The sequence below is a fragment of the Symphalangus syndactylus genome, chromosome 7 (genome assembly GCF_028878055.3).
Source record: "Symphalangus syndactylus isolate Jambi chromosome 7, NHGRI_mSymSyn1-v2.1_pri, whole genome shotgun sequence".
Taxonomy (NCBI): domain Eukaryota; kingdom Metazoa; phylum Chordata; class Mammalia; order Primates; family Hylobatidae; genus Symphalangus; species Symphalangus syndactylus.
In genome coordinates this window covers 64,550,861-64,566,123 of record NC_072429.2, presented here as the reverse complement: position 1 = coordinate 64,566,123, position 15,263 = coordinate 64,550,861, and the positions used below count along the sequence as shown (strand labels likewise).

The window sequence follows — 15,263 nt, the reverse complement described above, 5'->3', positions numbered from 1 at the left end:
AGACTGAAAGGGGCTCTGTGATCATACACAACTGAATGCAGACAGAACCAGTCACTATGCTTGCCAATTTCATTAAGTGGGGGAAAAATAAAAAAACAGCCTTGGCAATGGGGAGCTTCATTTAGACAAGTCGATTGAATGCTCTGCTTCATAACAGGGTGCTTTGATCTCGGATAAACACATACATTAGAAATTAATTATCCTAAAATGTTAGGTTTGCTTTTAAGAAATATTTTATGAAATGTTTCCGGTTATTTATAGGATATAATCTAAAGCCTTTATCTTATCATTCAAGGTCCATCAAAGTTGAGCCCCAGTTACATTTTTAATTTTTATTTTTATGGAAGTGAAACTCATATAACATAAACACTTTTTTTTTTTTTTTTTTTTTTGAGACAGAGTTTCGCTTTTGTTTCCCAGGCTGGAGTGCAATGGCTCGATTTCGGCTCACCGCAACCTCCGCCTCCTGGGTTCAAGCAAGTCTCCTGCCTCAGCCTCCCGAGTAGCTGGGATTACAGGCATGTGCCACCACACCCGGCTAATTTTTTTGTATTTTTAGTAGAGACGGGGTTTCTCCATGTTGGTCAGGCTGGTCTCGAACTCCTGACCTCAGGTGATCCACCCGCCTCGGCCTCCCAAAGTGCTGGGATTACAGGCGTGAGCCACCACGCCCAGCAACATAAACACTTTAAAATGAAAAATTTAGTGACATTTAGTACATTCAAAAAGTTTGGCCACCACCACTTCTATCTAGTTCCAAACATTTTTATTACCCCTAAATAAACCCTGTACCCATAGGCAGTCACCCCCCGTTCCTCTTTCCCCCAGCCGCTGGCAACCACCAATCTGCTTTCTGTCTGTAAAGATTTGTCTGTTCTGAATATTTCATATAAATAGATTCACATGACATGTGACCTGCTGTGGCTGATTGCTTTGACTTAGCATAATGTTTTCGAGGTTCATTCATCTTGTGGTGTGAGAGGAAAACCTTTTCGCCTGCCAATTTAGGTTCAGTGACTGGGGCCTGCTAATTTAACTGACAATGGACAGATCAACAGGAGAAAAGATACATTTATTCATATGTAGAACACAAAAGAAGTGGCTCCTGAACTGCTAAAGATAGAGGTTTATATGGCAGCTTTCACAGGGGAAGAGGAGAGGGAAAACGGGCTTCTATGGGCAGATCCAATGGTTTCCTTATGAGAGACAAATCAATTTTTAGGGGAACAAACAGAAGATAAGAAAATTTGTGGCCGGGTGCGGTGGCTCACGCTTGTAATCCCAGCACTTTGGGAGGCCGAGGCGGGTGGATCACGAGGTCAGGAGATCGAGATCACGGTGAAACCCCGTCTCTACTAAAAATACAAAAAAATTAGCCGGGCGTGGTGGCGGGCGCCTGTAGTCCCAGCTACTCGGAGAGGCTGAGGCAGGAGAATGGTGTGAACCCGGGAGGCAGAGCTTGCAATGAGACGAGATTATGCCACTGCACTCCAGCCTGGGCAACAGAGCGAGATTCCGTCTCAAAAAAAAAAAAAAAGAAAATTTGTGATGATTTTTGTTTATGTAGGTACAAGTGGTCTTCATCTTTTTCTGGGCTGTAAAACTCCCTGGAGAGGGATTTTGTGGCAGCCTCACTCCTAGAAGTTTCTGCTTCTAGTAGGATAAGGGAAGCTCCAGAAAAGCTGCTTTCTACATCTGTTGAATCTCAAAGCCTTCAGTTTAAAACAATCTTCATACCAACTCTGGGGGTCGAGTGTGTCCCCACAGCAGCATGTCTAGCACTTTGCTGCTTTCTACAGTTGAAAAACATTACATTCACCTGTTCATGGTTGATGGACATTTATTTTCTACATTTAGCTATTACAAATAATGCTACTATGAACATTCATGGATAAGGTTCTGTGTGGGCTTTTCTCATTTCTCTTGAGTGGAAGTGATTGGGTCATAGCTTAACTCAATGTTTAACTTTTTGAGGCACTGCCAGACTATTTTCCAAAGGGGCCACACCATTTTACATTCACATCCTAACCAGACTTGCTATTATCGGTTTTTTTTTTTTTTTTAAATTGTAGCCCTTCTAGTGGGTATCAAGTGTTATCACACAGTGGTTTTGATTTGCATTTCCTTAGTGACTAATAGTGTTGAGCATCCTTCCATGTGCTTTTTGGCCATTTGTATATCTTCTCTGGAGAAATGTCTGTTCAAGTCATTTATCCCTTTTTTAATTGGCTTGTCTTTTTAAAATTGTTTTTAGAGTTTTTAAAAAATATGTTCTGGCTTCTAGACCTTTATTAGACATGACTTGCAAGTACTTTCTCTCATTCTTTAGGTTGTTGTTTCACTTTCTTGACAATGTCTTTTAACACACCAAAGTTTTTAAGTTTGATAAAGTCCAGTCTGTTTTTTCTTTTGTTGCTCATGCTTTTTGTGTTAATTTTTAAATTTTAAATTCAAAAACAAGACGACGAACTAGAAAAAGCATCTCTTTGGCTCAGTGTTATTTGAATGCCTTCAAAAAACTTGTAGGGAAGTGGAATGCTGAATTCTGCTTCACTTTACTGTCTCTTCACTATATTTACTAGCTTGAAGAATAAATAAGAGGATTTTTTTTTTTTTATATTTTGAAAAGATGAAACTTCCTGAGAACTCACCACTTATCAGAAACACCATTTTTATTTTAAGAGGCAAATATCTATCCTAAGAAATAAAGTACAGATTGCTCTGTTTACCATCAAAGGGCTATTTTCTGGAATTCTGCATATTATATATTTTCTTAGAAAATACTACAAATGTTTTCCCATACCGAATAACAAAATCCTAATTCTAACATACATATAAAAAGTGTCTTGTGGAAAATATTAGTATTTATTGGCTAAGTGTCGATATTAGCCAGGTGTCAAGTATGCAGGAGACCTTGATATGAATTACACCTTTACTTCTCTGTGGTAGTTAACTTTATGTCAGTTTGACTGGGTTAAGGCACACCCAGATAGCTGGTAAAGCATTCTTTCCGGGTGTGTCTGTGAGGGTGTTTCTGGAAGAGACTGGCATTCAACTGGGTAGGCTGAGGAAAGAGGACCTGCCATCACCAGTGTGGGATGGGTACCATCCAATCTATTGAGGGCTCAAGTAGAACAGAAAGATCTCTTTTTTAGAGCTGAGTCATCTGTCTTCTGCACTTGTACGTCAGAGCTCCAGGTTCTTGGGCCTTTGGACTCTGGGACTTAACACTGTTGGCCCTTTGTGTTCTCAGGCCTTCAACTTTAAGCTGGGAGTCACACTCTCAGTTGCTTTGGTGTTCTGGCCTTCAGACTCAGACTGAATGACATCCCTGGCTCTCCTGGGTCTCCAGCTTGCAGAGGGCAAATCATGGGGCTTCTCAGCTTCCATAATTGCATAAGCCAATCCCCATCATAAATCCCCACTTCTATGTCTATGTATGTCCTACTGGTTTTGTTTCTCTGGAGAACCCTGACTGATACATTCTCTAACAGTTCAGAAATAGACTGTATTATCCGTATTATTATGACACTCTAGGGCTAAGGGAAATTTTATAAAATTGGCCCTAAGTCATTCAATTTGTAGTTCATAAATGTAACACGAGCTAGACAATTTCAGTTTACAGCCTGATGACAACAGATGCAACATTCCAAAGTGATGTCACTTTTTTGAAAAGTGAATGATCCTACCTTTCCCCTGCCTATAACCTTTCAGTGGATTCCCATCATTTTTAGACTGAAGTATAAGGCTTACAAGGCCTTTCCAATTCTTTGCCTTTCTCCCCTGCCTCATTTTTTCAGCCCTCCCTCTTCTTTCCCTTTCTCACCTGATGGCCTTATCTGGCATCCCTAACATTCAGCCTGTTGCTCCTATAGCCAAGAGCTGAAAGGCTTTATGATGTGTTCTTTACCAAACGTATTATCTACAGTAAGGAGAGTGGAGAAACCTAGAAAGCAGGATTTTGGTTAGAATTCTATAAAACCCTCAGATATCCCATCTAGAGTTGACTTTTTAAGATGTATGGGATGTGTCATTCCTCTGGACTACATATTGATGCCAGCAAATTGATAAATGGTCTCCCAGCCCCCATGATCCTGGCAACCTCATGTGTCCCCTGATTGCCAGCTGCCATAGGCAAGAGTAAAGGGCCAGAGAGCTGTGTGATCTTGGCAGCTCCTTTCTCCTGCCACCCTTCCTCCTAATACCCATGAGGTTAGCATTTCAATCTGCCTAGGAGAACATCATACATTGTAGTACAAGACCCCTTGTTTGTCTTTCTGTCAGTTGCTCAAAGAGTCCCCAGACTCCTAGATCACCACTCAAGACTTGAACTCTTGGCCATATAGTCTGGTGATGCCAGCAGCCATGGTGTCTGATATTTGAGTTTTGCTCTGGCCGTGGTTCATCTGGTTTTATGCACCTTGGCTTCAAAGTTCTTCTAAAGCTAACCTCACAGTCAGATACCTGGATAAGTGATCAACAGCAGTGTTACCTGAAGTCTTTATGTATCTTATCTGTGCACTATCATCCTTTTCCATAAATGTGGGTTGAGGCCTGAATACTAATTCAATCTCACTAGCACCATCCATTTCTGAATCAATGGCAAATGTTGCATTGTCAATATCAAGCTCAAGCCCAGAATCAGCAGATGTTTTGGTCCATTTGTGACTATGGCCTGTTTCCTTGTTGTTCTGTGTGGATGCATCACTATAGTGCAAACCATCAGCATTCTCTTCTGCTCTGCTACCATTTTCAGTCTATTGTTTCTTGCCTCACTGTAATCTCCTCTTGACTGGCACCGTCAGTCCTTCTTCAGAGCTGAGACTGAGTGCTCACTGATTACTGTGCTTGTGGATGCTGGCTAATTCTCTCCAAGAGCTTCATACTCATCATGACATGGGCAAATTTTGCTGATGAGTGCATCAAACATTTTAGACTAAAGTATAAGGCTTAGAAGGCCTTCCCAATTCTTTGCCTACCACCCCACCTCGTTTTTGTTAGCCCTAGCTCTTTTTTTCCTTTCCCACCCTGTGGCATTTTCTGGCATCCCTAACATTGAGCCCCATTGCTGCCACCACCAAGAGCCGAAGGATCCCCTTAGTGATCTTTTGGAAACTAGATTTTTTTTGACAAGTAGGCTGTTTTATGTGGTCATTGCTAAGGACTGTGATGATGCAGTCTGCACAAAAATGATGTAAACATTCCTTTATGGTCATGGTGTCTTTCAACACATCCAAACAAATTAGACCCATTATTTCACTCTGTAGACTTTGAGGTGAAGCCACAGTTTCTAAGCCATCTGTTACTTCCTCTTCAAGTGTTCGTTATAATTCATATAAAGTGAACTCCTATGTTTTGGTTAATGGTTGAGATCCATTTGTTTGCACAGCCTGGGAAATTACAGCTCCTGCCCCCAGCCCAATTTTCTTTTTGACCTAAACTGGTTTACACTATTCAAATATTTTCCCCTTAATTTATGATTTTCTTTTTGGAAGGGACTCCATTTTCAGTACTTTTTTTTTTTTTCTCTTAAAAATATGTCTAGGTTTGGCCAGGTGCAGTGGCTCTTGCCTGTAATCCTAGTACTTTGGGAGGCCGAGGCAGGCAGATCACTTGAGGTTAGGAGTTCGAGACTAGCCTGGACAACATGGTGAAACCCCGTATCTATTGAAGATACAAAAATTAGTCTTTCCTGGTGACATGCACATGTAATCCCAGCTACTTGGGAGGTTGAGGCATCAGAATCTCTTGAACCTGAGAGTGGAGGTTGCAGTGAGTCAAGACAGTGCCACTGCACTCCAGCCTGGGCAACAGAGAGAGACTCTGTTTCAGAAAAAAAATAAATTAATTAATTAAAACAAATATATATATATATATATGTTCTTTTCCACAAAGCTTGGTTCCACTTGAAGTACACTTCTGGCCCAGAAATTTTTCACAGTTCTGTACTGTTAAGTGAAGATTCAATTGGCCATCCTTTCCCCTTTCCCCCTCAAAAGGTCTTTAGGCCTACAGAATGTTATATAATATGTATTCTGACTTTTTTCCCTAGAGTCTTGTATGTTTTCTTTTCTATATAAACTGCAGTGTCTTCATGAAGACTAAGGGTCAAATTTACTATGCTTAAAGACAATTCTCATAGGATTATTCTTTCCATAGTATTTTCTTCCATAATTTTCTTATTTTAGAAACAAGTGTTTATTGAGTTAGTGTCCACTGTAATGCAATGTTATTTTTTTTATTCCATTCTTTTCCCTTGTAATTTTGGAATTTCTGGTCCTGGAAAGAGAATCAAACAAAATCTTAATGTTAATCTATGAGAAATTGGTTCAGTGACAGATTTTGCTGAAGAAAGAAAAATTAAATTGGTTGTGAAATGTAGTCTTCAAGCGTATATTTGGGAGTGCTTTTGGCCAGGTGGGGTGGCTCATGCCTGTAATCTCAGCATTTTGGAAGGCCAGGGTGGGCTGATCACCTGAGCTCAGGAGTTTGAGACCAGCCTGGCCAACATGGTGAAACCCCATCTCTACTAAAATACAAAAAAAAAAAAAAAATCCGGGAGTGATGGCGGGTGCCTGTAGACCCAGCTACTCCAGACCCGGCTGAGGCAGGAGAATCAGTTGAACCCAGGAGGCGAAGGTTGCAGTGAGCCGGGGATGGTGCTACTGCACTCCAGTCTGGCAACAGAGGGAGACTCCATCTCAAAAAAAATAAATAATAAATGATAATAATAATATGGTACATAGAATGAACCACAGAAAAAAATCCAGTTTGCTTCCATTAGAAAATGTGTTTAACATTTCGAGTTGCCACATCAGCTTATAAATTTGGTGCACTCTGCTAATTACACCTTGTGGAAGCAGATGAATGAAACTTGAGCCCTGATTTGATATGTAGTGAAAGATTATTCTGTAGAAGAATGTCAGCTAGTAGGGTAAAGTCATTCTACTTTTTTTTTTTTTTTTTTATTATACTTTAGGGTTTTAGGGTACATGTGCACAATGTGCAGGTTTGTTACATATGTATCCATGTGCCATGTTGATTTCCTGCACCCATTAACTCGTCATTTAGCATTAGGTGTATCTCCTAATGCTGTCCCTCCCCCCTCCCCCCACCCCACAACAGTCCCCGGAGTGTGATGTTCCCCTTCCTGTGTCCATGAGTTCTCATTGTTCAATTCCCACCTATGAGTGAGAACATGCGGTGTTTGGTTTTTTGTCCTTGCGATAGTTTACCGAGAATGATGTTTTCCAGTTTCATCCATGTCCCTACAAAGGACACGAACTCATCATTTTTTATGGCTGCATAGTATTCCATGGTGTATATGTGCCACATTTTCTTAATCCAGTCCATCGTTGTTGGACATTTGGGTTGGTTCCAACTCTTTGCTATTGTGAATAGTGCCGCAATAAACATACGTGTGCATGTGTCTTTATAGCAGCATGATTTATAGTCCTTTGGGTATATACCCAGTAATGGGATGGCTGGGTCAAATGGTATTTCTAGTTCTAGATACCTGAGGAATCGCCACACTGACTTCCACAATGGTTGAACTAGTTTACAGTCCCACCAACAGTGTAAAAGTGTTCCTATTTCTCCACATCCTCTCCAGCACCTGTTGTTTCCTGATTTTTTAATGATGGCCATTCTAACTGGTGTGAGATGGTATCTCACTGTGGTTTTGATTTGCATTTCTCTGATGGCCAGTGATGAGGAGCATTTCTTCATGTGTTTTTTGGCTGCATAAATGTCTTCTTTTGAGAAGTGTCTGTTCATGTCCTCTGCCCACTTTTTGATGGGGTTGTTTGTTTTTTTCTTGTAAACTTGTTTGAGTTCATTGTAGATTCTGGATATTAGCCCTTTGTCAGATGAGTAGGTTGCAAAAATTTTCTCCCATTGTGTAGGTTGCCTGTTCACTCTGATGGTAGTTTCTTTTGCTGTGCAGAAGCTCTTTAGTTTAATGAGATCCCATTTGTCGATTTTGGCTTTTGTTGCCATTGCTTTTGGTGTTTTAGACATGAAGTCTTTGCCCACGCCTATGTCCTGAATGGTATTGCCTAGGTTTTCTTGTAGGATTTTAATGGTTTTAGGTCTAACATATAAGTCTTTAATCCATCTTGAATTAATTTTTGTATAAGGTGTAAGGAAGGGATCCAGTTGCAGCTTTCTACATATGGCTAGCCAGTTTTCTCAGCACCATTTATTAAATAGGGAATCCTTTCCCCATTTCTTGTTTTTGTCAGGTTTGTCAAAGATCAGATAGTTGTAGCTATGCGGCATCATTTCTGAGGGCTCTGTTCTGTTCCATTGATCTATGTCTCTGTTGTGGTACCAGTACCATGCTGTTTTGGTTACTGTAGCCTTGTAGTATAGTTTAAAGTCAGGTAGCGTGATGCCTCCAGCTTTGTTCTTTTGGCTTAGGATTGACTTGGCGATGCGGGCTCTTTTTTGGTTCCATATGAACTTTAAAGTAGTTTTTTCCAATTCTGTGAAGAAAGTCATTGGTAGCTTGATGGGGATGGCATTGAATCTATAAATTACCTTGGGCAGTATGGCCATTTTCACGATATTGATTCTTCCAACCCATGAGCATGGAATGTTCTTCCATTTGTTTGTATCCTCTTTTATTTCATTGAGCAGTGGTTTGTAGTTCTCCTTGAAGAGGTCCTTCACATCCCTTGTAAGTTGGATTCCTAGGTATTTTATTCTCTTTGAAGCAATTGTGAATGGGAGTTCACTCATGATTTGGCTCTCTGTTTGTCTGTTATTGGTGTACAAGAATGCTTGTGATTTTTGTACATTAATTTTGTATCCTGAGACTTTGCTGAAGTTGCTAATCAGCTTAAGGAGATTTTGGGCTGAGACAATGGGGTTTTCTAGATATACAATCATGTCATCTGCAAACAGGGACAATTTGACTTCCTCTTTTCCTAATTGAATACCCTTTATTTCCTTCTCCTGCCTGATTGCTCTGGCCAGAACTTCCAGCACTATGTTGAATAGGAGCGGTGAGAGAGGGCATCCCTGTCTTGTGCCAGTTTTCAGAGGGAATGCTTCCAGTTTTTGCCCATTCAGTATGATATTGGCTGTGGGTTTGTTGTAGATAGCTCTTATTATTTTGAGATACGTCCCATCAATACCTAATTTATTGAGAGTTTTTAGCATGAAGGGTTGTTGAATTTTGTCAAAGGCCTTTTCTGCATCTATTGAGATAATCATGTGGTTTTTGTCTTTGGTTCTGTTTATATGCTGGATTACATTTATTGATTTGTGTATGTTGAACCAGCCTTGCATCCCAGGGATGAAGCCCACTTGATCATGGTGGATAAGCTTTTTGATGTGCTGCTGGATTCGGTTTGCCAGTATTTTATTGAGGATTTTTGCATCAATGTTCATCAAGGATATTGGTCTGAAATTCTCTTTTTTGGTTATGTCTCTGCCAGGTTTTGGTATCAGGACAATGCTGGCTTCGTAAAATGTGTTAGGGAGGATTCCCTCTTTTTCTATTGATTGGAATAGTTTCAAAAGGAATGGTACCAGTTCCTCCTTGTACCTCTGGTAGAATTCAGCTGTGAATCCATCAGGTCCTGGACTCTTTCTGGTTGGTAAGCTATTGATTATTGCCACAATTTCAGAACCTGTTATTGGTCTCTTCAGAGATTCAACTTCTTCCTGGTTTAGTCTTGGGAGGGTGTATTTGTCGAGGAATTTGTCCATTTCTTCTAGATTTTCTAGTTTATTTGCATAGAGGTGTTTGTAGTATTCTCTGATGGTAGATTGTATTTCTGTGGGATCGGTGGTGATATCCCCTTTTTCGTTTTTTATTGCATCTATTTGATTCTTCTCTCTTTTCTTCTTTATTAGTCTTGCTAGCGGTCCATCAATTTTGTTGATCTTTTCAAAAAACCAGCTCCTGGATTCATTAATTTTTTGAAGGTTTTTTTATGTCTCTATTTCCTTCAGTTCTGCTCTGATTTTAGTTATTTCTAGCCTTCTGCTAGCTTTTGAATGTGTTTGCTCTTGCTTTTCTAGTTCTTTTAATTGTGATGTTAGGGTGTCAATTTTGGATCTTTCCTGCTTTCTCTTGTGGGCATTTAGTGCTATAAATTTCCCTCTACACACTGTTTTCAACGTGTCCCAGAGATTCTGGTATGTTGTGTCTTTGTTCTCGTTGGTTTCAAAGAACATCTTTATTTCTGCCTTCATTTCATTATGTACCCAATAGTCATTCAAGAGCAGGTTGTTCAGTTTCCATGTAGTTGAGCGGTTTTGGCTGAGTTTCTTAATCCTGAGTTCTAGTTTGATTGCACTGTGGTCTGAGAGACAGTTTGTTATAATCTCTGTTCTTTTACATTTGCTGAGAAGAGCTTTACTTCCAACTATGTGGTCAATTTTGGAATAGGTGTGGTGTGGTGCTGAAAAAAATGTATATTCTCTTGATTTGGGGTGGAGAGTTCTGTAGATGTCTATTAGGTCCACTTTGTGTAGAGCTGAGTTCAATTCCTGGATATCCTTGTTAACTTTCTGTCTCGTTGGTCTGTCTAATGCTGACAGTGGGGTGTTAAAATCTCCCATTATTATTGTGTGGGAGTTTAAGTCCCTTTGTAGGTCACTGAGGACTTGCTTTATGAATCTGGGTGCTCCTGTGTTGGGTGCATATATATTTAGGATAGTTAGCTCTTCTTGTTGAATTGATCCCTTTACCATTATGTAATGGCCTTCTTTGTCTCTTTTGATCTTTGTTGGTTTAAAGTCTATTTTATCAGAGACTAGGATTGCAACCCCTGCCTTTTTTTGTTTTCCAGTTGCTTGATAGATCTTCCTCCATCCCTTTATTTTGAGTCTATGTGTGTCTCTGCACGTGAGATGGGTTTCCTGAATACAGCACACTGATGGGTCCTGACTCCTTATCCAGTTTGCCAGTCTGTGTCTTTTGATTGGAGCATTTAGCCCATTTACATTTAACGTGAATATTGTTATGTGTGAATCTGATCCTGTCATTATGATGTTAGTTGGTTATTTTGCTCGTTAGTTGCTATAGTTTCTTCCTAGCCTCGATGGTCTTTACAATTTGGCATGTTTTTGCAGGGGCTGGTACCGGTTGTTCCTTTCCATGTTTAGTGCTTCCTTCAGGAGCTCTTTTAGGGCAGGCCTGGTGGTGACAAAATCACTCAGCGTTTGCTTGTCTGTAAAGTATTTTATTTCTCCTTCACTTATGAAGCTTAGTTTGGCGGGAGAGGAAATTCTGGGTTGAAAATTCTTTTCTTTAAGAATGTTGAATATCGGCCCCCACTCTCTTCTGGCTTGTAGAGTTTCTGCTGAGAGATCAGCTGTTAGTCTGATGGGCTTCCCTTTGTGGGTAACCCGACCTTTCTCTCTGGCTGCCCTTAACATTTTTTCCTTCATTTCAACTTTGGTGAATCTGACAATTATGTGTCTTGGAGTTGCCCTTCTCGAGGAGTATCTTTGTGGCGTTCTCTGTATTTCCTGAATCTGAATGCTGGCCTGCCTTGCTAGATTGGGGAAGTTCTCCTGGATAATATCTTGCAGAGTGTTTTCCAACTTGGTTCCATTCTCCCCATCATTTTCAGGTACACCAATCAGAAGTAGGTTTGGTCTTTTCACATAGTCCCAAATTTCTTGGAGGCTTTGTTCATTTCTTTTTATTCTTTTTTCTCTAAACTTCCCTTCTCTCTTCATTTCATTCATTTCATCTTCTATCAGCGATACCCTTTCTTCCAGTTGATCGCATCTGCTACTGAGGCTTCTGCATTCTTCGCGTAGTTCTCGAAACTTGGCTTTCAGCTCCATCATCTCCTTTAAGCCCTTCTCTCCATTGGTTATTCTAGTTATCCATTCTTCTAATTTTTTTTCAAAGTTTTTAACTTCTTTGCTATTGTTTTGAATTTCCTCTCGTAGCTCAGAGTAGTTTGATCATCTGAAGCCTTCTCTCAACTCATCAAAGTCATCCTCCATCCAGCTTTGTTCCGTTGCTGGTGAGGAACTGCGTTCCTTTGGAGGAGGAGAGGTGCTCTGTTTTTTAGAGTTTCCAGTTTTTTTGGTCTGTTTTTTCCCCATCTTTGTGGTTTTGTCTACTTTTTGTCTTCGATGATGGTGATGTACAGGTGGGTTTTTGGTGTGGATGTCCTTTCTGTTTGTTAATTTTCCTTCTACCAGACAAGACCCTCAGCTGCAGGTCTGTTGGAGTTTACTAGAGGTCCACTCCAGACCCTGTTTGGCTGGGTGTCAGCACCGGTGGCTGCAGAACAGCAGATTTTCGTGAGACCACAAATTCAGCTCTCTGATAGTTCCTCTGAAAGTTTTGTCCGGTTGAATGAGGTGTCAGTCTGTCCCTACTGGGGGGGTGCCTCCCAGTTAGGCTGCTCAGGGGTGAGGGACCCACTTTAGGAGGCTGTCTGTCCGTTCTCAGATCTCCAGCTGCGTGCTGGGAGAACCACTACTCTCTTCAAAGCTGTCAGTCAGACAGGGACATTTAAGGCTGTGGAGGTTCTCGCTGAGTTTTTGGTTGTCTGTGCCCTGCCCCCAGAGGTGGAGCCTACAGAGGCAGGCAGGCCTCCTTGAGCTGTGGTGGGCTCCACCCAGTTCGAGCTTCCTGGCTGCTTTGTTTACCTAAGCAAGCCTGGGCAATGGCGGGCGCACCTGCCCCAGCCTCGTTGCCGCCTTGCAGCGTGATCTCAGACTGCTGTGCTAGCAATCAGCAAGACTCTGTGGGCATAGGACCCTCCGAGCCAGGTGCGGGACACAATCTCCTAGTGTGCCGTTTTCCAGGCCCGTTGGAAAAGCGCAGTATTAGGATGGGACTGACCCGATATTCCAGGTGCCGTCTGTTTCCCCTTTCTTTGACTAGGAAAGGGAACTCCCTGACCCCTTGTGCTTCCCGAGTGAGGCAATGCCTCGCCCTGCTTCGGCTCGCGCACAGTGCGCTTCACCGACTGTCCTGAACCCACTGGTAGGCACTCCCTAGTGAGATGAAACCGGTACCTCAAGCAGAAATGCAGAAATCACCCGTCTTCTGTGTCGCTGGGGCTGGGAGCTGGAGACCGGAGCTGTTCCTATTCGGCCATCTTGGCTCCACCCCCTCTACTTTTAATTTGTATATTGAGGGACAATGTTGGGTGTTTGGGAGCCAGAAGGCTTTATGCTAACAGGTTAGAAATAAGGTTGAGTTGTGTGTTATTTTTCATCTCTCTCCTGACTCTAGGTATGTTTCCAAGTTTATATTATCGCACTATTTACAAACATATGTTTTCATTGAGAAATTAATCCCAAAGGATTTTTGATAGATAGACCTCCAGTACCATTATAACTAAAGTCTATCTAGTTATTGTACATATTTATTCATCAGTTTCAACAGACTGGGGCTGGCTTGGTGTTCTAAATGTATTTAAAATCTGTTTCTACAGGGTTTATTTTTTGTTTTGTTTTGTTTTGTTTTTAATCTGTGCTGTGAAATTTAAAAACCACTAAAAATGGAGGGAACTTTTTTTTTTTTTTTGAGACAAAGTGTCATTCTGTTGCCCAGGCTGGAGTGCAATGGTGCAATCTTGGCTCACTGCAACCTCTGCCTCCTGCGTTCAAGTGATTCCCATGCCTCACTCTGCTGAGTAGCTAGGATTACAGGCACGTGCCACCATGCCCAGCTAATTTTTGTATAAAAATCAAGGGAAATATTCAATTCCTTTTCTGATATAATGTAAGTTGTATAGATTACTAATGCATGTCCCTGGTTTTGTGATAAAACTTCTTAGGTTTTATTGATGACATTTTAGATTCATAGTTGTGTTAAATCAGTTAAGTAGATTCCCATTGAGAATATTAATTGAAACTTTGTCTTTAGGCAGAGAGTTATTCATAAATACAAGCTCTGTGCCTAGAGAATGTATGTGTTTTTATCTGTTAGTATGGAAGGATATAAACTACATCATTAGTGAAAAAAAAAAAAGACTTGAACTCTTTTCCCTGTCTCCTATCCTTCCTGAACTACTGAAAATCCTCTCTTGCAGCCTCTGGAGCTCATGGTGCATCACCAGTAAATTCCTTAGGGACCTCCTCTGACCCTCTTCCTTCTTGCTCTGACCAAAATCATGATCTTATCTGAGAATACTGCCTCCCTTGTAGCTCTATCAGTTGGCATCTATTTTAATTTCATTAAGCTCTGTAACACTAGGCCTGGGGGTAGAGTACCTGCTTACCTTGCTCACTGCCACATCCAGACTAGTGTCTCTTTCTCCTTCTGAAAATGCCCTGGCTTTGCAGCTCATGCCATTAGTCTATATTGCTCACTAGCCTTCCTTAGCACAGTCGTCTCCAGGCCCTGTCCTGCTCTCCACGTTAATGGAAGATGTTGGCACCTGCCCTGCCACTCTGTCCAACACTCCTGTTATAATTCTAGATCTTTCAGTATCCACACAGATAATCCTTCCAATATTTGGCTTCTTTTTTCCTTTTCTGCCTCTCCTACATTGACCTTGTGCCAAGACCAGCTCAGTCATGGAGACCCTAACCCAGCAGCAGTAGAGAAATTAAAGACACAAACACAGAAATATAGAGTGTGGAGTGGGAAATCAGGGGTCTCACAGCCTTCAGAGCTGAGAACCTCAAACAGGGATTTACCCACATATTTATTGACAGCAAGCCAGTCATAAGATTTCCTAAAAGTATTCCTTACGAGAAATAAAGGGATGGGCTGAAATAAAGGGATGGGCTCTGGCTAGTTATCTGCAGCATGAACATGTCCTTAAGGCACAGATCACTCATGCTATTGTTTGTGGTTTAAGAATGCCTTAAGTGGTTTTCCACCCTGGGTAGGCCAGGTATTCCTTGCCCTCATTCTGGTAAACTGACAACCTTCCAGCATGGGCGTCAAGGCCATCACGAGCATGTCACACTGCTGCAGAGATTTTGTTTATGGCCAGTTTTGGGACCAGTTTATGGCCAGATTTTGGGGCCTGTTCCCAACATGTTTCCCTTCTTTGTTTTGCAAAGCGATAAAAGCAAAGACAGCTTTGTCACGATGAGCTACTTCTTGCAGGAGGCAGGATCTGCATCTGCAGAGGCAATGGTGATCACCGCTATCATAGCTACCATTAAATTACTCATTGTGACTGGTTGTCCTGCTTTCCTCAGGTTTTCTTCCACCATCTGTGATAGCTTCTTGATCTGTCCCCAGGTGGATGGCTGTGTTCGATGGGTGTTGCTTGTGACAGTTGGGGTCCTCCACATAGTCAGTCTCAACATGGCTG

General features: G+C 41.4%; 1 pseudogene; it reads right to left on the bottom strand.

The window, feature by feature from the left end:
- Nucleotides 1-4,319: 4,319 nt before the first annotated feature.
- LOC129485742 (E3 ubiquitin-protein ligase RING2-like) lies at nucleotides 4,320-6,140 on the bottom strand (annotated as a pseudogene).
- Nucleotides 6,141-15,263: the final 9,123 nt, after the last annotated feature.